Source organism: Pseudophryne corroboree, chromosome 2 (assembly GCF_028390025.1).
Source record: "Pseudophryne corroboree isolate aPseCor3 chromosome 2, aPseCor3.hap2, whole genome shotgun sequence".
Classification (NCBI taxonomy): domain Eukaryota; kingdom Metazoa; phylum Chordata; class Amphibia; order Anura; family Myobatrachidae; genus Pseudophryne; species Pseudophryne corroboree.
In genome coordinates, this window is record NC_086445.1 from 1,014,431,173 (window position 1) to 1,014,453,667 (window position 22,495).

The window sequence follows — 22,495 nt, forward strand, 5'->3', positions numbered from 1 at the left end:
GACTGTCGACCTATAGTGGTCGACCTAAACATTGTCGACCTAGACACTGTTGATCTGATGAACCACACCCAATCAGAAGACAGGAGAGTCGGCGTGCATTAGCAGAGCGAAGAGGACGGGTGGGAGAGTAAAGGGAGATAACATTCACGCTAGGGTTAATTTTTGTTGGGATCGAATTAACCTACCAGTATATTTTTGGATAGTAGGAGGAAACCCACGTAAGTACGGGGAGAATATACAAACTCCACACAGTTATGAGCATGGTGGGAATCAAACACATGGGGCTTGATGCATCATCGCTTGGAAAGTGATAAAATGGAGAGTGAAAAAGTGGCAGCCAATCAGGTCCTCACTACCATGTCACAGGCTGTGTTTGAAAAATGACAGGAGCTGATTGGCTGGTACTTTATCACTCTCCATTTTATCACTTTCCAATCGATGATGCATCTGTCCCGTGACCTCAGTGCAGTGAGGCAGTAATGCTAACCATTACACCGGCCATAGCTGAGCGATTATCGACCTACTGCATATGCATCTAACTTGACTGTATACTGTATGTGTTGTGATGGTGTGTACAAAGAGGGTTTATTCGCAAAGTGATTGACAGGCAGGGATCATTTTGAGGAAGGCAAATAGCCGTGGTGGCAAAAAAAAAAGCAGGAATGTCGTGACTGTTTTCAGAGAGTGTCTCAGCCTGCGTCTGCAATTCTGTACACAATGAAAATGTCTCTGGCGTCTCAGTGCACGCGGCCACTCTGCACGACCGTAGGTTTACTAAGATGGACGATAGTCGGAGGATCTGTGAGCACTGCTGCCTGTTTGTACGCAGATGCTGAGATTTACGAGCAGTACATTTCCACCAGGTGGTGGCAGCGTTAGCTCAGTATCGGCATACAAATTCCCAGCTGCACGAGCACTAGCATCCGACTATGAATCACTGGGACGCATGCACTGTGTGACTTGGTGGAGGGTTTTTAAAAGGTTAAGTGGTCGTGTCCCCTGAACCGCATGTTAATTATGAGATTTCACACAGCCATGGCCGAACTAATGGGCCCTACAGACTCGGCGATGTGCCGCCGAGCTGCCCGACCGCCGATACGGTAGAGGGGTGACCGGGGGGGGGGGGGACAGTGACTGGGGGAGTGAAGTTTCTTCACTCCCCCCGTCACCCGGCTCCGTAGACGTGCAGGCAAATATGGACGATCTTGTCCATATTGGCCTGCATGCACAGCCGACAGGGCACCAGCGATGAACGAGCGCGGGGCCGCACATCGTTCATCGCTGGTGCCTCCACACTGACAGATATGAACGTTCTCTTGTTCATTAATGAATGAGATCGTTCATATCTTGCAGTGTAATCGCCCAGTGTGTAAGGCGCATTAGGGCCACATGGGCCTGTGGCTGAAATCTTCAAGGGCCTATTGAGAAGCAGGATAGCAGTGTTGTGTGGGTGTGGCCAGAACCATGGGGGAGTGGCCAGTGCCACGTGGGCACGTATACCCTATACATTGTCAGCCCCAATGTCTCATACTTTATGACACAAGATAAACTGCATTATTTAGTGTTATTTAGTGAGGCGAATACTGCTGGCAATGACGGTCATTCCGAGTTGATCGCTTGCTAGCTACTTTTTGCAGCGCTGCGATCAGATAGTCGCCGCCTATAGGGGAGTGTATTTTTGCTTTGCAAGTGTGCAAACGTCTGCAAAATCATTTTGTGCAGTTTCTGAGTAGGTATGAACTTACTCAGCTGCTGCGATCACTTCAGCCTGTCTGGTCGCGGAATTTACGTCAAACACCCGCCCTGCAAACGCATGGACACACCTGCAGTTATCCAAACACTCCCATAAAACGGTCAGTTGACACCCACAAATGCCCTCTTCCTTGCGAACGTCTGTGCGAATGGATTCTATGTTAAATCCATCGCTCAGCAACGATCCGCTTTGTACCTGTACGACGCGCCTGCATATTGTGGTGCATGTGCAGTAGTGACCTGATCGCTGCGCTGAAAAAAATTACAGCGTGCGATCAAGACTCGTAAAGGACCCCCTCTGTGCAGAAGTACAGTGCTAAACCACTGCCAGGCAGTTCCTTCTCTTCAGAGATGCTGTTTAGTGAATAACCTGCAGGTGGCACTGTCGCCACCACTATCCAAGAAGTCTAAACCCTACCCACTCACTGCAAATAAATAATAAAAGGGTCATTTTTCGCTCATAATAATAAATTGCACTGCTGGAATTTTTCAGTGGTTTAAAAATTAGATATTTCTCCCAACCTCTGAGACTGGCCAGCGGTTTTCTGCACTAAATTGCTATGATACTGTAGTAGGCCCTACACATTACGCGATGTGCCGCCGAGCTGCCCGACGGCCAATACGGCCGACGGGCGACCCGGCGGCGGGGGGGGGGGGGGGGGGCAGTGACGGGGGGAGTGAAGTTTCTTCACTCCCCCCGTCACCTGGAGCCGTAGACGTGCAGACAAATATGGACGATCTCGTCCATATTGGCATGCATGCACAGCCGACATGGCACCAGTGATGAACAAGCTCGGGGCCGCGCATCGTTCATCGCTGGTGCCTCCACACTGCACGATATGAACGTTATCTCGTTCATTAAAGAACGAGATCGTTCATATCGTGCAGTGATGTCGGCCAGTGTGTAGGGCCCATAACACTTTGATATGATTGGATACTTGCAGTTTACTGGCACACATATGCAAAGTGAACACTAGAGATGTGCGGCTGGCACTTTTCGTGTTTTGGTTCTGGTTCTAATTCCATTTTCGTGTTTTGCTTTTGGCTTGGTTTTGCCAAAACCACCCTTTCGGTTTTGGTTTTGGATCTAGATGATTTTTGAAAAAACATAAAAACAGCGACAAACACAGAATTTGGGGGTGATTTTGACCCTACGGTATTAACCTCAATAACATTCATTTCCACTCATTTCCAGTATATTCTGAACACCTCACATCTCACAATATTGTTTTTAGACCAAAAGGTTGCACCGAGGTGGCTGTATGACTAAGCTAAGCGATACAAGTGTGCGGCACAAACACCTGGCCCATCTAGGAGTGGCACTACAGTGGCAGACAGGATGGCAGATTTAAAAACTAGGCCCCAAACAGCACATGATGCAAAGAAGAAAAAGAGGTGCAATGAGGTAGCTGGATGACTAAGCTAAGCGACACAAGTGTGCGGCACAAACACCTGGCCCATCTAGGAGTGGCACTGCAGTTATAGACAGGATGGCACATAAAAAAACTAGTCACCGAACAGCACATGATGCAAAGAAGAAAAAGAGGTGCAAGATGGAATTGTCCTTGGGCCCTCCCAACCACCCTTATGTTGTATAAACAAGACATGCACACTTTAACAAACCCATCATTTCAGCGACAGGGTCTGCCACACGACTGTGGCTGAAATTACTGGTTTCTTTGGGCCCCCACCAAAAAAGAAGCAATCAATCTCTCCTTGCACAAACTGGCTCTACAGAGGCAAGATGTCGACCTCATCCTCATCCTCCAATTACTCACCCCTTTCACTGTGTACATCCTCCTCCTCACAGAGTATTAATTCATCTCCACTGGAAACCACCATCACAGGTCCCTGTGTACTTTCTGGAGGCAATTGCTGGTAAAGGTCTTCCCGGAGGAATTCATAATTTATTTTGATGAACATCATCTTCTCCACATTTTGTAGAAGTAACCTCCTACGCCAATCGCTGACAAGGTTACCGGCTGCACTAAACACTCTTTTGGAGTACACACTGGAGGGGGGGGCAACTTAGGTAAAATAAAGCCAGTTTGTTCAAGGGCATCCAAATTGCCTCTTTTTCCTGACAGTATACATACAGACTGTCTGACACGCCTACTTGGATGCTGTCACTCATATAATCCTCCACCATTCTTTCAATGGTGACAGAATCATATGCAGTGACAGTAGACATGTCGGTAATCATTGGCAGGTCCTTCAGTCTGGACCAGATGTCAGCTTTCGCTCCTGACTGCCCTGGATCACCGCCAGCAAGTAGGCTAGGAAATCTTATCCTTTTCCTTGCAGCCCCAGTTGCGGGAGAAATTGAAGGAGGAGCTGTTGACGGGTCACGTTCCGCTTGAGTTGACAATTTACTCACCAGCAGGTCTTTGCACCTCTGAACACTTGTGTCTGCCAGAAAGAGAGATACAACGTAGGCTTTAAACCTAGGATCGAGCACGGTGGCCAAAATGTAGTGCTCTGATTTCAACATATTGACCACCCTTGAATCCTGGCAAAGCGAATGAAGGGCTCCATCCACAAGTCCCACATACTCTGCGGAATCGCTCTGTCTTAGCTCCTCATTCAGTTTCTCCAGCTGCTTCTGCAAAAGCCTGATGAGGGGAATGACCTGACTCAAGCTGGCAGTGTCTGAATTGACGTCACGTGGTGCAAGTTTGAAGGGTTGGAGAACCTTGCACAAGATGGAAATCATTCTCCACTGCGCTTGAGTCAGGTGCATTACCCCTCCTTTGCCTATATCGTAGGTGGATGTATAGGCTTGGATGGCCTTTTGCTGCTCCTCCATCCTCTGAAGCATATAGGGGTAAATTTACTAAGATGGGAGTTCTATTTAAGATGGGATGTTGCCCATAGCAACCAATCAGATTTCAGGTATTATCTTCTAGAAGGTGCTAGATAAATGAGAAATAGAATCTGATTGGTTGCTATGGGCAACATCCCATCTTAAATAGAACTCGCATCTTAGTAAATTTACCCCATAGAGTGTTGAATTCCACCTCATTACCACCTCTTGCTTCAGTTGATGGCAGGGCAGGTTCCGGCATGTTTGCTGGCGCTCCAGTCTTCGGCACGCGGTGGCTGAATGCCGAAAGTGGCACGCAATTTCTGGGGCGAACGACAGCATATCCTGCCCACCCCTGTCATTTTTCAAAAAATTCTGCACCACCAAATTAATTGTATGTGCAAAACATGGGACGTGCTGGAATTTGCCCTGATGTAGTGCACGCACAATATTGGTGGCATTGTCCGATATCACAAATCCCCAGGAGAGTCCAATTGGGGTAAGCCGTTCTGCAATGATGTTCCTCAGTTTCCGTAAGAGGTTGTCAGCTGTGTGCCTCTTATGGAAAGTGGTGATACATAGCGTAGTATGCCTAGGAACGAGTTGGCATTTGCGAGATGCTGCTACTGGTGCCGCTGCTGTTGTTGCTGTGGGAGGCCCCTACCCATGTGTGCCTCTGTGTAAATTGTTTCAGGCATTCCAGAGTTATGCCAAAAACTATGGATTTTTACATGTCACCCCCTTCCCACCCCCACCCCTAGGTGTGCTGGGGGGGGGGCTTACCCCCACAGTTTTTTTGTCCAGATTGTAAGTCATATGTGTATCAAGTTTGGTGTAAATTGCTTCAGGAATTCCAGGGTTATGCCTGGAAACTATGGATTTTTACATGTCACCCCCTTCCCACCCCCACCCCTAGGGGTGCTAGGGGGGTCTTACCCCCTCAGTATTTTTTTCCAGATTGTAAGGCATACGTGTACCAAGTTTGGTGTAAATTGCTCCAGCCATTCCAGATTTATGCTGGAACATATATACATACACCTAGAGATGAGTGGGTTCGGTTCTCTGAGAACCGAACCCTACCGAACTCTACGTGTCAAACACGGGTCCGAGCCAGGCTCGGTTGTTCCCACCTGACTCAGAAAACCTGAACGAGGCAAAATGTCATCATCCCGCTGTCGGATTCTCGCGACATTCGGATTCCATATAAAGAGCCGCGCATCGCCGCCATTTTCACTCGTGCATTGTAGAGGGTACAGAGAGGACGTGGCTACGTTCTCTCAGTGTCAGATCTCAGTATCAGTGCTCAGTATCAGTGCTTATTGCTGCTCAGTAATACTAGTACAGTGTCTTGTGCTGCATCTTGCTGCTGTACGGTGCTGTGTTAGTGTCCTGTGACTGCATCGGTCATCATCATTCCAGTCACAGTGGTATCTGGGGGGTGACAATTCCAGAGTGCTTTTGTGCTGCTCACTAATACTAGTACAGTGTCTTGTGCTGCATCTTGCTGCTCAGTGTCAGTTCTCCGTAGTATCATCAGTGCTCAGTATCACTGCTCATTGTCCTGTGGTGCTCAGTAATACTACATTACTAATACTAGTACAGTGTCTTGTGCTAATCGTGCTGCTCAGTGTCAGTTCTCTGTAGTATCATCAGTGCTCAGTATCATCAGTGCTCAGTATCACTGCTCATTGTCTTGTGGTGCTCAGTAATACTACATTACTAATACTAGTACAGTGTCTTGTGCGAATTGTGCTGCTCAGTGTCAGTTCTCTGTAGTATCATCAGTGCTCAGTATCACTGCTCATTGTTTTGTGGTGCTCAGTAATACTACATTACTAATACTAGTACAGTGTCTTGTGCGAATTGTGCTGCTCAGTGTCAGTTCTCTGTAGTATCATCAGTGCTCAGTATTATCAGTGCTCAGTATCACTGCTCATTGTCTTGTGGTGCTCAGTAATACTACATTACTAATACTAGTACAGTGTCTTGTGCTGCATCGTGCTGCTCAGTGTCAGTTCTCCATAGTATCATCAGTGCTCAGTATCATCAGTGCTCAGTATCACTGCTCATTGTCTTGTGGTGCTCAGTAATACTACATTACTAAAACTAGTACAGTGTCTTGTGCTAATCGTGCTGCTCAGTGTCAGTTCTCCGTAGTGTCATCAGTGCTCAGTATCATCAGTGCTCAGTATCAGTGCTCAGTATCATCAGTGTTCAGTATCAGTGCTCAGTATCACTGCTCATTGTCTTGTGGTGCTCAGTAATACTACATTACTAATACTAGTACAGTGTCTTGTGCTAATCGTGCTTCTCAGTGTCAGTTCTCTGTAGTATCATCAGTGCTCAGTATCATCAGTACTCAGTATCATCAGTGCTCAGTATTACTGCTCATTGTCTTGTGGTGCTCAGTAATACTACATTACTAATACTAGTACAGTGTCTTGTGCTGCATCTTGCTGCTGTAGGGTGCTGTGGCAGTGTCCTGTCACTGTGCATAGGTCATCATCATTCCAGTCACAGTGGTATCTGGTATGGGTGGTATTCATGTGACCGCCGGTCAGCTGACCGACAGTCACATGACCTCCTCCACCAGCCCGACGGGTCACTGTCCCGATGGTCGGCATGCCGACCAACAGGGACTATTTCCACTCGTGGGTGTCCACGACACCCATAGAATGGGAATAGAACCCGTGGTGACCGCAGGTCGCCACCGAGCCCGCAGCGTGGCGAGCGCAGCGATCCCGCAAGGGGCTTGCTGCACTAGCCCCTCCCCGCCGGGATCCCGGCGTCGGTAAGCTGACCGGCGGTCAGGAGACCGCCGGTCAGCCGTACTACACCCATCTGGTATCTATCTAGTGGTATCTAATTCCAGACATTACTGCTGTATAATTCCAGATATATTACTGGCATATAATTGCACACACTAAAAAATGGAGAACAAAAATTTGGAGAGTAAAATAGGGAAAGATCAAGATCCACTTCCACCTAGTGCTGAAGCTGCTGCCACTAGTCATGGCCGAGACGATGAAATGCCATCAACGTCGTCTGCCAAGGCCGATGCTCAATGTCATAGTAGAGAGCATGTAAAATCCAAAAAGCAAAAGTTCAGTAAAATGACCCAAAAATCTAAATTAAAATCGTCTGAGCAGAAGTGTAAACTTGCCAATATGCCATTTACGACACGGAGTGGCAAGGAACGGCTAAGGCCCTCTCCTATGTTCCTCATGACTAGTGGTTCAGCTTCACATGATGATGGAAGCACTCATCCTCCCGCTAGAAAAATGAAAAGAGTTAAGCTGGCAAAAGCACAGCAAAGAACTGTGCGTTCTTCTAAATCACAAATCCCCAAGGAGAGTCCAATTGTGTCGGTTGCGATGCCTGACCTTCCCAACACTGGACGGGAAGAGGTGGATCCTTCCACCATATGCACGCCCCCTGCAAGTGCTGGAAGGAGCACCCACAGTCCAGTTCCTGATATTGAAATTGAAGATGTCACTGTTGAAGTACACCAGGATGAGGATATGGGTGTTGCTGGTGCTGAGGAGGAAATTGACAAGGAGGATTCTGATGGTAAGGTGGTTTGTTTAAGTCAGGCACCCGGGGAGACACCTGTTGTCCGTGGGATGAATAAGGCCATTGACATGCCTGGTCAAATTACAAAAAAAATCACCTCTTCGGTGTGGAATTATTTCAACAGAAATGCGGACAACAGGTGTCAAGCCGTGTGTTGCCTTTGTCAAGCTGTAATAAGTAGGGGTAAGGACGTTAACCACCTCGGAACATCCTCCCTTATACGTCACCTGCAGCGCATTCATCATAAGTCAGTGACAAGTTCAAAAACTTTGGGTGACAGCGGAAGCAGTCCACTGACCACTAAATACCTTCTTCCTCTTGTACCCAAGCTCCTGCAAACCACACGACCAGCTCCGTCAATGTCAATTTCCTCCTTAGACAGGAACGCCAATAGTCCTGCAGGCCATGTCACTGGCAAGTCTGAGGAGTCCTCTCCTAACTGGGATTCCTCCGATGGATCCTTGAGTGGAACGCCTACTGCTGCTGTTGCTGGCGCTGCTGTTGTTGCTGCTGGGAGTCACCTGCAGCACATTCATCATAAGTCAGTGTCAAGTTGTGAAAACTTTGGGTAAGAGCGTAAGCAGTCCACTGACACCTAAATCCCTTCTTCCGCCTGTACCCAAGCTCCTGCAAGCCACACCACCAACTTCCTCAACGTCAAATTCCTCCTCAGTCAGGAACGTCCATAGTCCTGCAGGCCATGTCACTGTCTATACTGAGGATTCCTCTCCTAACCGGGATTCCTCCGGAGGATCCTTGAGTGGTACACCTGCTGTTGCTGCCACTGCTGTTGTTGCTGCTGGGAGTCAATCATCATTCCAGAGGGGAAGTCGGAAGACCACTTGTACTACTTCCAGTAAGCAATTGACTGTCCAACAGTCCTTTGCGAGGAAGATGAAATATCACAGCAGTCATCCTGTTGCAAAGCAGATTACTGAGGCCTTGACAACTATGTTGGTCTTAGATGTGCATCCGGTATCCACCGTTAGTTCACAGGGACTTAGAGAATTGCTTGAGGTATTCTGTTCCCGGTACAAAATCCCATCTAGGTTCCACTTCTTTAGGCAGGCGATACCGAGAATGTACACAGACATCAGAAAAAGTGTCCTCAGTGTCCTAAAAAATGCAGTTGTACCCACTGTCCACTTAACCACGGACATGTGGACAAGTGGAGCAGGGCAGACTAAGGACAATATGACTGTGATAGCCCACTGGGTAGATGTATTGCCTCCCAAAGCAACAACAGCGACGGCACCAGTAGCAGCATCTCGCAAACTCCAACTCGTTCCTAGGCAGGCTACGCTTTGTATCACCACTTTCCAGAAGAGGCACACAGCTGACAACCTCTTACGGAAACAGAGGAACATCATCGCAGATTGGCTTACCCCAATTGGACTCTCCTGGGGATTTGTGATCGGACAACGCCACTAATATTGTGCGTGCATTACATGTGGGCAAATTCCAGCACGTCCCATGTTTTGCACATACAATTAATTGGTGGTGCAGAATTTTCTGAAAAACGACAGGGGCATGCAGGAGATGCTGTCGGTGGCCCGAAAAATTGAGGGACACTTTCGGCATTCAGCCACCGCGTGCCGAAGACTGGAGCGCCAGCAAACACTCCTGAACATGCTCTGCAATCAGCTGAAGCAAGAGGTGGTAACGAGGTGGACTTCAACCCTCTATATGCTTCAGAGGATGGAGGAGCAGCAAAAGGCCATTCAAGCCTATACATCTGCCTACGATATAGGCAAAGGAGGGGTAATGCACCTGATTCAAGCGCAGTAGAGAATGATTTCCATGTTGTGCAATGTTCTCCAACCCTTTGAACTTGCCACACGTGAAGTCAGTTCAGACACTGCCAGCCTAAGTCAGGTCATTCCACTCATCAGGCTTTTGCAGAAGCACCTGGAGAGATTGAAGGAGGAGCTAAAACAGAGCGATTCCGCTAGGCATGTGGGACTTCGCTTAACCAGGATTCAAGGGTGGTCAATCTGTTGAAATCAGAGCACTACATTTTGGCCACCGTGCTCGATCCTAGGTTTAAAGCCTACGTTTTATCTCTCTTTCTGGCAGCCACAAGTCTGCAGATGTTCAAAGACCTGCTGGTGAGACAATTGTCAAGTCAAGCGGAACATGACCCGCCAACAGCTCCTCCTTCATTTTCTACCGCCACTGGAGCTGCCAGGAAAAGGATACAATTTCCCAAACCACCCACTGGCGGTGATGTAGGGCAGTCAGGAACAAGTGCTGACATCTGGTCCGGACTGAAGGACCTGCCAACGATTAATTACATGTCTACTGTCACTGCATATGATTCTGTCAACATTGAAAGGTGAATTGGTGGAGGATTATATGAGTGACAGCATTCAAGTTGGCATGTCAGACAGTCCGTACGTATACTGGCAGGAAAAAGAGGCGATTTGGAGGCCCTTGCACAAACTGGCTTTATGTTACCTAAGTTGCCCCCCCTCCAGTGTGTACTCCGAAAGAGTATTTAGTTCAGCCGGTCACCTTCTCAGCGATCGGTGTAGGAGGTTACATCCTGAAAATGTATAGAAGATGGTGTTTATCAAAATGAATTATAAATTCCTCCGTGGAGACATTTACCAGCAATTGCCTCCAGAAAGTACACAGGTGGATTCCAGACCAGTGGGGATGAATTAATACTCTGTGAGGAGGAGGATGTACACAGTGAAAGGGGTGAGTAATTGGAGGATGAGGATGAGGTCAATATCTTGCCTCTGTAGAGCCAGTTTGTGCAAGGAGAGATTGATTGCTTCTTTTTTGGTGGGGACCCAAACCAACCAGTCATTTCAGCCACAGTCGTTTGACAGACCCTGTCACTGAAATGATTGGTTTGTAAAAGTGTGCATGTCCTGTTTATACAACATAAGGGTGGGTGGGAGGGCTCAAGGACAATTCCATCTTGCTCCTCTTTTTTTTATTTATCTTTGCATCATGTGCTGTTTGGGGACTATTTATTTAAGTGCCATACTGTCTGACACTGCAGTGCCACTCCTAGATGGGCCAGGTGTTTATACCGCCCACTTGGGTCGCTTAGCTTAGTCATCCAGCAACCACGGTGCAAATTTTAGGACTAAAAATAATATTGTGAGGTGTTCAGAATAGACTGGAAATGAGTGGAAATTTATGGTTATTGAGGTTAATAATACTGTAGGATCAAAATTACCCCCAAATTCTATGATTTTAGCTGTTTTTGAGTTTGTTTTTTAAAATACCCGAATCCAAAACGCATCCGAATCCGACAAAAATCCAAAAGGGTGGTTTTGCCAAAACGCGTCCGAATCCAAAACACGACCGTGTAACTGAATCCAAAACCAATACACAAAACACGAAAAATACCTGCTGCACATCTCTAATACATACATACGATTTTTATATATATACATATATATATATATATATATATATATATTATATATAACCAATTTTATGCTCCGGCACTGGGCACTGCCCCGACGATGGGGCTGGCTTGCTCAGGTGCCCTCCTCCAGGTGCAAAAACCATATGGATACCAACGTGGAAAGATGAGGCGGCACTCAGAGTCTTGAAAAAACTTAAAACTTGTAATAGTGCATGTCAACGTTTCGGGGTCTCCCCCTTCGTCAGGATTAGTGCATTACAGTACATAATGTGCTTAAATAGAACTTACCCCCCATAGCAACATCCCCTCCAGTGTGTGCCGCTGGCCGCGCCGTCCCGGCGTCCAGCCCGTCGTCTCCGGCGTCTCAGCGGAAGTGACGCGCCGGCGCCTGGAGGCGCGTCCATGGCCATGCTGCCTGGCAACAGAGGAGCATGTAAACAACCTTAGTAATACAGTGCCGTGGCGTGGACCTTACTTGTTAAAACAATTAATGTGCCTGTTTGCATGTTAAAGAGTAACTCGATAATAAGATTTTACTCACCGGTAAATCTATTTCTCGTAGTCCGTAGTGGATGCTGGGGACTCCGCAAGGACCATGGGAATAGACGGGCTCCGCAGGAGACTGGGCACTCTAAGAAAGATTTAGTACTACTGGTGTGCACTGACTCCTCCCTCTATGCCCCTCCTCCAGACCTCAGTTAAGGAAACTGTGCCCGGAAGAGCTGACATTACAAGGAAAGGATTTTGGAACCCAGGGTAAGACTCATACCAGCCACACCAATCACACCGTATAACTTGTGATAAACTTACCCAGTTAACAGTATGAACAAACAACAGAGCATCAACCAATGGATGCCAACATAACATAACCCTTTATTAAGCAATACACGTATTGCAGAAAGTCCGCACTTGGGACGGGCGCCCAGCATCCACTACGGACTACGAGATATAGATTTACCGGTGAGTAAAATCTTATTTTCTCTAACGTCCTAGTGGATGCTGGGGACTTCGTAAGGACCATGGGAATTATACCAAAGCTCCCAAAAGGGCGGGAGAGTGCGGATGACTCTGCAGCACCGAATGGGCAAACACAAGGTCCTCCTCAGCCAGGGTATCAAACTTGTAGAATTTTGCAAAGGTGTTTGAACCCGACCAAGTAGCAGCTCGGCAAAGCTGTAATGCCGAGACCCCTCGGGCAGCCGCCCAAGAAGAGCCCACCTTCCTTGTGGAATGGGCTTTCACTGATTTTGGATGCGGCAATCCAGCCGCAGAATGAGCCTGCTGAATCGTGTTACAGATCCAGCGAGCAATAGTTTGCTTTGAAGCAGGAGCACCCAGCTTGTTGGATGCATACAGGATAAACAGTGAGTCAGTCTTCCTGACTCCAGCCGTTCTGGTTACCTAAATCTTCAAAGCCCGGACTATGTCAAACCGCTTGGAATCCTCCAAGTCACAAGTAGCCGCAGGCACCACAATAGTTTGGTTCAAATGAAAAGATGACACCACCTTTGGCAGAAATTGCGGACGAGTCCGCAATTCTGCCCTGTCCATATGGAAAACCAGATAGGGGCTTTTACATGACAAAGCCGCCAATTCTGACACACGCCTAGCCGAAGCTAAGGCCAACAGCATGACCACTTTCCACGTGAGATACTTTAGCTCCACAGTCTTAAGTGGCTCAAACCAGTGGGATTTCAGGAAACCCAACACCACGTTAAGATCCCAAGGTGCCACTGGTAGCACAAAAGGGGGCTAAATATGCAGCACTCCCTTAACAAACGTCTGAACCACAGGCAGTGAAGCCAGTTCTTTTTTAAAGAAAATGTATAGGGCCGAAATCTGGACCTTTATGGACCCTAATTTTAGGCCCATAGTCACACCTGACTGTAGGAAGTGCAGGAATCGACCCAGCTGGAATTCCTCTGTAGGGGCCTTCCTGGCCTCACACCAAGCAACATATTTTCGCCATATACGGTGATAATGCTTTGCTGTCACGTCCTTCCTAGCCTTTATCAGCGTAGGAATAACTTCATCCGGAATGCCTTTTTCCGCTAGGATCCGGCGTTCAACCGCCATGCCGTCAAACGCAGCCGCGGTAAGTCTTGAAACAGACAGGCCCTTGTTGCAACAGGTCCTGTCTGAGAGGCAGAGGCCATGGGTCCTCTGTGAGCATTTCTTGCAGTTCCGGGTACCAAGTCCTTCTTGGCCAATCCGGAACAATGAGTATTGTTCTCACTCCTCTTTTTCTTACAATTCTCAGCACCTTTGGTATGAGAGGAAGAGGAGAAAACACATAGACCGACTGGAACACCCACGGTGTTACTAGTGCGTCCACAGCTATCGCCTGAGGGTCCCTTGACCTGGCGCAATACCTTTTTAGCTTTTTGTTGAGGCGGGACGCCATCATGTCCACCTGTGGCAGTTCCCATCGATTTGCAATCTGCGTGAAGACCTCCTGATGAAGTCCCCACTCTCCCGGGTGGAGGTCGTGCCTGCTGAGGAAGTCTGCTTCCCAGTTGTCCACTCCCGGAATGAACACTGCTGACAGTGCGCTTACGTGATTCTCCGCCCAGCGAAGAATTCTGGTGGCTTCTACCATCGCCACCCTGCTCCTTGTGCCGCCTTGGCGGTTTACATGAGCCACTGCGGTCTGACTGGATCAGAACCGGTTGGCCGCGAAGCAGGGTCTCCGCTTGACTTAGGGCGTTGTATATGGCCCTTAGTTCCAGGATATTATTGTAAAGGCAAGTCTCCTGCCTTGACCACAGCCCTTGGAAATTTCTTCCCTGTGTGACTGCCCCCCACCCTCGGAGGCTTGCATCCGTGGTCACCAGGACCCAGTCCTGAATGCCGAATCTGCGACCTTCGAGAAGGTGAGCACTCTGCAGTCACCACAGGAGAGACACCCTGGCTCTGGGGGATAGGGTGATTAACCGATGCATCCGAAGATGTGATCCGGACCACTTGTCCAGTAAGTCCCATTGGAAGGTCCTCCTATGGAACCTGCCGAAGGGAATGGCCTCGAATGATGCCACCCTCCTTCCCAGGACTCGAGTGCAGTGATGCACTGACACCTGTTTTGGTTTTAATAGATTCCTGACCAGTGTCACGAGCTTCTGAGATCTCTCTATCGGGAAATAAACCCTTTTCTGGTCTGTGTCTAGGATCATGCCTAGGAGAGGCAGATGAGCTGTAAGAACCAACTGCGACTTTGGAATATATAGAATCCAGCCGTGTTGCCGTTTCGCTTCCAGAGAAAGTGATACGCTGTTCAGCAACTGCTCTCTTGATCTCGCTTTTATGAGATCGTCCAAGTACGTGATAATAGTGACACCTTGCTTCCGCAGGAGCACCATCATTTCTGCCATTACCTTGGTGAATATTCTCAAGGCCGTGGTGAGACCAAACGGCAACGTCTGAAATTGGTAATGACCATCCCGTACCGCAATTCTGAGGTGGATAAATGGGGACATGAAGGTATGCCTCCTTTATGTCCAGAGTCACCATAAAATCTCCCCCTTTCAGGCTTGCAATAACCGCTCTTAGCGATTCCATCTTGAACTTGAACCCTTTCAGGTATATGTTCAGGGATTTTAAATTCAATATGGGTCCGACCGAACCGTCTGGTTTCGGGACTACAACATGGTCGAATAATAACCCCCTCCTTGTTGAAGGAGGGGAACCTTGACCACCACCTGTTGAAGATACAATTTATGAATTGCAGTTAACACTGTTTCCCTCTCGTGGGGGGAAGCCGGCAGGGCCGTCGGTGAGGGGGCGTCTTCTCAAAGTCCAGCTTGTATCCCTGAGACACAATATCTATTGCCCAGGGATCTAACAGGGAGTGAACCCACTTGTGGCTGAACTGACGAAGGCGTGCCCCCACCGGGCCTAGCTCCGCCTTGTGGTGGATTTTTGTAGAGGCCGGGGAGGACTTCTGTTCCTGGGAACTAGCTGTGTTGTGCAGCTTCTTTCCTGTGCCCCCGCCTCTGGCAAGAAAGGACGCACCTCGGACTTTCTTGTTTCTTTATTCGAAAGGCTGCATTTGATAATGTCGTGCTTTCCTAGGCTGTGCAGGAATATAAGGCAAAATATCAGAATTACCAGCTATAGCTGTGTAGACCAGGTCCGAGACCCTTCTCCACACAATCCTCAGCCTTCCACACGCCTCTTAAGTCGGCATCATCTGTCCATTGCATATTCTACAGGACACGTCAAGCAGAAATCGACATAGCTTTGACTCTAGGACCCAGTATACTCATGTCTCTTTGGGCATGTTTTATATATATATATATATATATATATATATATATATCACTTAAGACAGCATCTTTAATATATATATATCTCTATATATACATATATATATATATATATATCTATATGCATACTAGGGTCTCAATCTCTGCTGATAAGGTACCTGTCCACGCTGCCACAGCGCTATAAACCCATGCTGACACAATCGCCAGTCTGAGTAGTATACTAGAATGTGCACGCTATCTGCAGGATCCCTGAGAATAGCTAGTGCTACCTTCTGTGCAAACAGGACACCCTAGGGGAAGATTCCCAACACATCCTGGCCCTAGTGGGGAAAGGATACTGCCTGAGAATTTTTTGTGGGAAGCTGCAGTCTCTTGTCTGGAGATTCCCGCTCTTTTTACTCATGAGAGGAGGGAAATTTACCTCAGCTTTCTTCCCCTTAACATGCGTACCCTTGTGTCAGGGACAAATGAGTCATCAGTGATATGCAAATCATCTTTTATTACAATAATCATATATTGAATACCTTTCAGCCATCTTGGCTGTAACTTTGCATTATCGTAGTCGACACTGGAGTCAAACTCCGTGTCGATATCAGTGTTTATTATTTTGGATAGTGAGCATTGTGAGACTCTGAAGGTCTCTGTGACACAGGGACAGACATGGGTAGATTTCCTGTCTGTTCTCTAATCTTTTGTGCAATAAATTCACCTCAGCACTTACACATATCCAAACAGGTGTCGGCGTTGTCGACGGAGACACCCTCTCACACACATATTTGCTCTATCTCCTCCTTAGGGGAGCCTTTTACCTCAGACATATCGACACACACGTACCGACACACCACACCCACAGGGGATGCTCTATTTGAAGACAGTTCCCCCACAAGGCCCTTTGGAGAGACAGAGAGAGAGTATGCCAGCACACACCCCAGCGCTATATGACCCAGGAATCACACAGTAACTTAGTGTTAACCCAGTAGCTGCTGTATATATTGTTTTTACGCCAAATGTATGTGCCCCCCCTCTCTTTTACACCCTCTCTATCGTGCAGGGGAGAGCCTGGGGAGCTTCCTCTCAGCGGAGCTGTGGAGAGAAAATGGCGCTGGTGAGTGCTGAGGAAGAAGGCCCCGCCCCCCTCAGCGGCGGGCTTCTCCCGCGATTTTGTGTAATATGAATGGCGGGGGCTCATGCATATAACAGTGTCCAACTGTATATATGCTGCTTTTGCCAGGAGGTACTTAATTGCTGCCCAGGGTGCCCCCCCCCCCCCCTGCGCCCTGCACCCTACAGTGACCGGAGTGTGTGGGTTAGTGTGGGAGCAATGGCGCACAGCTGCAGTGCTGTGCGCTACCTCATGTGAAGACAGGAGTCTTCTGCCGCCGATTTCGATGTCTTCTTGCTTCTGCCGGCTTCTGTCTTCTGGCTCTGCGAGGGGGACGGCGGCGCGGCTCCGGGAACGGACGACCAAGGTTAAGATCCTGTGTTTGAACCCTCTGGAGCTAATGGTGTCCAGTAGCCTAAGAAGCGCAACCTAGCCGCAGTTAGTAGGTTTGCTTCTCTCCCCTCAGTCCCACGTAGCAGAGAGTCTGTTGCCAGCAGAAGCTCTCTGAAAATAAAAAACCTAACTAAAATACTTTCTTATTAGCAAGCTCAGGAGAGCCCACTAAAAGCACCCAGCTCTGGCCGGGCACAGATTCTAACTGAGGTCTGGAGGAGGGGCATAGAGGGAGGAGCCAGTGCACACCAGTAGTACTAAATCTTTCTTAGAGTGTCCAGTCTCCTGCGGAGCCCGTCTATTCCCATGGTCCTTACGGAGTCCCCAGCATCCACTAGGACGTTAGAGAAAACATAAAAACAATATCAGAATTAAGGTGCTCTCATTACTTGATGCCAGGTTAATAAACAACTTATACACACGTTGTCAAAGTCAGAAAAATATCACTATGCACACTGCCATATTTGCACCTCATGCGAGCCCCCGCTGCGCGTGCAAGAGCTCTCCCGTGCGTGCGCATACTCGCCTTCGCGGGCACCCGCAGGCGCACGATATGCGGATTTACGGTAGAGTTTGTATGCGTCTAGCGGGCGACTCAATCGATATATATTTTAACCATATAATGTATTTTGTAGATCATGGTCCCTTTGATAGATTCTGAAAGTTTAGTTAATGTAGCATGTTCATGGACAAAGAGATCCCTCTTTTTCTGATACAAAGGGTCAGACAAGGATTATACAGTGGTGTTTAGTATCCATCGGAAGAGTATTTAATTAGCAATATTCCGGTGTTGGTTTGAAGCGGATTAATCGCTCGTGCGAATAGTTATGGACATAAGAAGTTTATGTCCATTTACTATTATTTGCACTTACTTATCCATGCGGCGGGAAACCTTGTTTCCCACCCACCTGAGCAGTTGGAAGTAGTCACAGCCCACCTGTATGAACCAACCTATGACCTTTTGTTTTAGTGCGAAGACGGATTCCTGTGTCCAATGAACAATGAGATTGTAGGGACCATTGAATTGTATTGTGTGTGTGGGGCATAAATAGACAAGCCGATCACATCCAGCTCACTCTTCAACGGTTCTCATTGCTGATAATCGGGAGCTGGATGTCCAGAGGCGCATGCGATCGTTCCCCTTTGTGCGTAAGTTTTCTCCGCAATCATATTGTCTTTCTTGTTATTGTGAGCCATATCTCTCTCTCTCTCTTCTCTTTCTCTCTCGTTTCTCTTATATAGTTATTGTACTGATATTGTACTTCATGTGTAGTTATCTGGTTAGGTAGTCTATGTTATATTGGTAGTGTATGACTTGTAATGTATTATTCTTTTTGAACGTTCATTTATTTCCTTAAAAGGCGTTAGACCCTTAGACCGGTATTGTGTGATCATTATATTGCAGTGGGTAATAGGAGCGTCTCTATCGCTCAAACAGCTTTAGTGTAAACCATCTTACACTGTGTTGCATTTTCACCTTATCACTACAAAAGGGTTTACAGTATAAGAATATCATTTCTGTGTGTTACATTCAAGGTCTACTGATTGTTATCTTGTGAGCGTCTGCGCCGCTCGTGATCTCCTCGTGGTCTCGAGCGTCCGCTACGCTGATAGCGTAGCATTACGGTAGTCGCTCACCTATAGTGTGCCCGATACCAACAGCGTATTCTTGCGAGCGTTTGTGTCGCTCGAGCGGCTCGCTCCCGATACAGCGTCCGCTACGCTATAGCGAATCATTACGTTAGTCGGCAGCCAATAGCGGGCCTGCCTGTGATCCCTTGGCCGTGAGCGAACGTGGCGCTTGAGCGTCTCGACTACGGCTAAGCGATTGTTATGCAACGTGCGTACCCTTACGGTATTCCATACGTTAATAGCGTACATTGTTCTTAGACCTCTTAAAGGGTTTTAAGTAAGATAAATATTTAGCTTTATCAATTGGCGGCTCGCCCGTCCTTCACATATCTGCACTAGGTAATTTCAGCAGACATTATCCATCAGCAAAGGGCGGGAGATCATATTCCTCGTAGTGCTGTCTGGATAAGCGTCTGCTTCGCTTAGTAAAGGGTGCTGAAGGAATCCGGGAACCGGAGGTAAGAACAACACGCTAGTGTCTTTTAAAACTGTTTATTTCTGTCTTGCGTACGCACGCACGCACATATCTGCATTTCTTTTCATTCGTGTATTTTCATATCACTCTCCTGTTTGCCATTCTATAATTGATAGACGTGCTAAGAGAGATTTGCCGCTATTTCATAGTTAAAGTGTAAAAGTAATACATTAAGGCAGGCATGTCCAAACTGCGGCCCTCCAGCTGTTGAGAAACTACATATCCCAGCATGCCCTGGCACAGCTTTAGCATTTTCTGACAGCAAAACTCTGTCAGGGCATGCTGGGATATGTAGTTTCACAACAGCTGGAGGGCCGCAGTTTGGACATGCCTGCATTAAGGGATAAATTGCAAAGCACGCACGCAGCTCTGCCTAAAGATACAAGGAGAGATTGGTGTGGTGTTTGGTAGATGATCGAGGATCACCTACATTGATAAACGTGTACATTGTGTTACGGTGGATATTTGCTTTGTGTACACGCGTCTCTAACAAAGGGTGAGACTCGCGTACGCAACTCAAAGGCCGACGCACGCAGCGTATATTACGCAACGGAGCGTCCGGGTACGCCCACGTAACTCAAATCACACGCTAGTGTTATTGTAACAGGCGAAAAGGTGGCAACGCGATAAATAGCGCAAATCTATTTTAGTGTCCGAAATTTAGATTAACAGATCCTTCTCCAAATTTACAACACATCTGGTCTAAAGGAAAGAAAATTTCTGCGCAGAAATAGAAATAGAAACAAAAGTGTACATGTGGTGAGTGAGTGTTTGCATATATAAGTTTATACAATTTTTGAGGTTGAACCACAGGAAGTCGAGTTCTCGCAGGGTACATACATGTAAGTGACGTGCATGGTGGCAAGGGAGGCATCCTTTGTTAAACATAAAATCTGAGCATTAGAGTACAGCAGACCAGGAGGTCTATTGTAGCACAGACCAGGAGGTCTATTGTAGCACAGACCAGGAGGTCCGGAATTGACCAGGAGGTCCAGGTACAGCAGACTAGGAAGTCCGCTATAAATAGAGAAAAGAGCACAACCCAGGGGGTTGGTGCAGAACCCATATAGGCCAATAAAGCTCATGCTGAAGGAATTCGCAGCCGCAATTTTCGATTCCACTGGTCGCTCCGCACATAAGATTAGTTGCTTATGTGCTGAACGATTGTACCGAACGTAATTGTGTGCATTAGTTAATCTGACCAGTACCATTTGTGTACGAAACGGGTCACAAACACTATTTGTACATTCTGACGTGATTTGTGTAATTTTTTATTTTCTGAAGGGAATTTCGCTGGTCACTCAGGAATTATCCAACAACCAACAGTTACTGGAAAGGGTCAATGCTCTGCGGAACACACTCACATGTTCCAGTAAACGAAGGTTCATAGGGGCCCTGGGTCGAGTACGCAAGCACTAGGGCAGTGTGTAGGTCGTATTGGTCGGCATGGGCGAGTGAGTGGGGTACTCGGTAAACCGCCACCGTCAGCCTATCGTGAACATTTTGGTTTTTGTAAGGGTTCGCTGAAGACCCTGATTGAAGGTCAGAGGTGGTGAAAGCAACACCTGCAAGTTATGGGGGCCAATTGTTCAGGTAGGGGGCGATCAACCTCGGTTCGGGTTGATTCAGTAAACCGACCAATCGGGTCGGCAAGGTACGTAATGTGTGAAAAATACGGGCCCTCATTCCGAGTTGATCGCTCGGTAATTTTCTTCGCATCGCAGTGAAATTCCGCTTAGTACGCATGCGCAATATTCGCACTGCGACTGCGCCAAGTAATTTTACAATGAAGATAGTATTTTTACTCACGGCTTTTTCTTCGCTCTGGCGAACGTAGTGTGATTGACAGGAAATGGGTGTTACTGGGCGGAAACACAGCGTTTTCGGGGCGTGTGGATAAAAACGCTACCGTTTCCGGAAAAAACGCAGGAGTGGCCGGAGAAACGGGGGAGTGTCTGGGCGAACGCTGGGTGTGTTTATGACGTCAAACCAGGAACGACAAGCACTGAACTGAACGCAGATGCCGAGTAAGTCTGAAGCTACTCTGAAACTGCTAAGTAGTTTGTAATCGCAATATTGCGAATACATCGGTCGCAATTTTAAGAAGCTAAGATACACTCCCAGTAGGCGTAGGCTTAGCGTGAGCAACTCTGCTAAATTCGCCTTGCGAGCGATCAACTCGGAATGAGGGCCACGGTTCACACACAGAGGTTTTATGTGATGAATGGGAGAGAATGACTGTGCATGACGGGGAGAAGTTCCCAAGAGTAGGCAGCTTTAGCCCAGAAGTGTTACAAAATCTAAAGAGGAGGATATGTCTCATTAAATCAACAAAGAGACGAATCCAACATTATGATTATTTGCAGTTATGGCAACAGGAGGGTGAAATACAGAGAGGATTGGCTCAGGCGGCGGGATCTAATCCTATCAAGAAACTGGTAGCCACGGCCCCGCCGCCACCATACATATCAGGAGAGAAATTGGTTGCGGAGAATGACGCATTAGGGTGTAACAAACAAACACTTAGCAACTGTGTAAATGTTAATAAGTTAACCAATGCAAGTATTAACCCGTGCAAGTTGTACCCTGTTTTGAAATTTCCCCAGGAGTGTGATCAAGAGGACGAATCGGCAACAATATCGGCGCTCTCTCTAGCAGCCACCATATCAGAAACAACAGTAGGCACGGCCCAACCCTTAAGATTAGTAACAAAGCCCCCTAGCGGAGGGACAGGTGAGGTCGTATCAACGGGTAAGTACGGCACCATACACTATGCTGAAACCATTTCACCACAGGCTGTAGAATCTACACAGAATGATGTTATTAAACTTGCTCCCGTGAGGGTAATAGCAGTTCCCAATGGGAAAACGGACACTACAGGAGTCACTCCTATCAGGAACATTGCCATGTACAGCCCATTTTCCCGAATGGAATTAAGAACCATAGTGTCTGAATTCCCTGATCCTAGAAAAGATCTAGTTGCTAGCCAGAAATACATCAGAGACCTAGGGAACACTTTAGAGCCCAATAACAAAGACTGGCAGGTATTGCTGAGGGCTTGTTTACCCTCCAATGTCGACTCGGCTCAATTTTTAGCTGACTGTGGATTGGATCA

The 22,495-nt window shown here is 47.6% G+C and overlaps 1 long non-coding RNA gene across 2 annotated transcripts in view; it reads right to left on the reverse strand.

Annotated features, from left to right (window-relative positions):
• LOC135050285 (uncharacterized) overlaps window positions 1–22,495 on the reverse strand; it is a 181,364-nt gene that overhangs the window by 6,308 nt on the left and 152,561 nt on the right. For both annotated transcript variants that reach the window (XR_010241592.1, XR_010241593.1), the window contains exon 2: window positions 11,805–11,931. This is a non-coding gene — a long non-coding RNA (uncharacterized LOC135050285). The remainder of the gene's footprint in view (window positions 1–11,804; window positions 11,932–22,495) is intronic.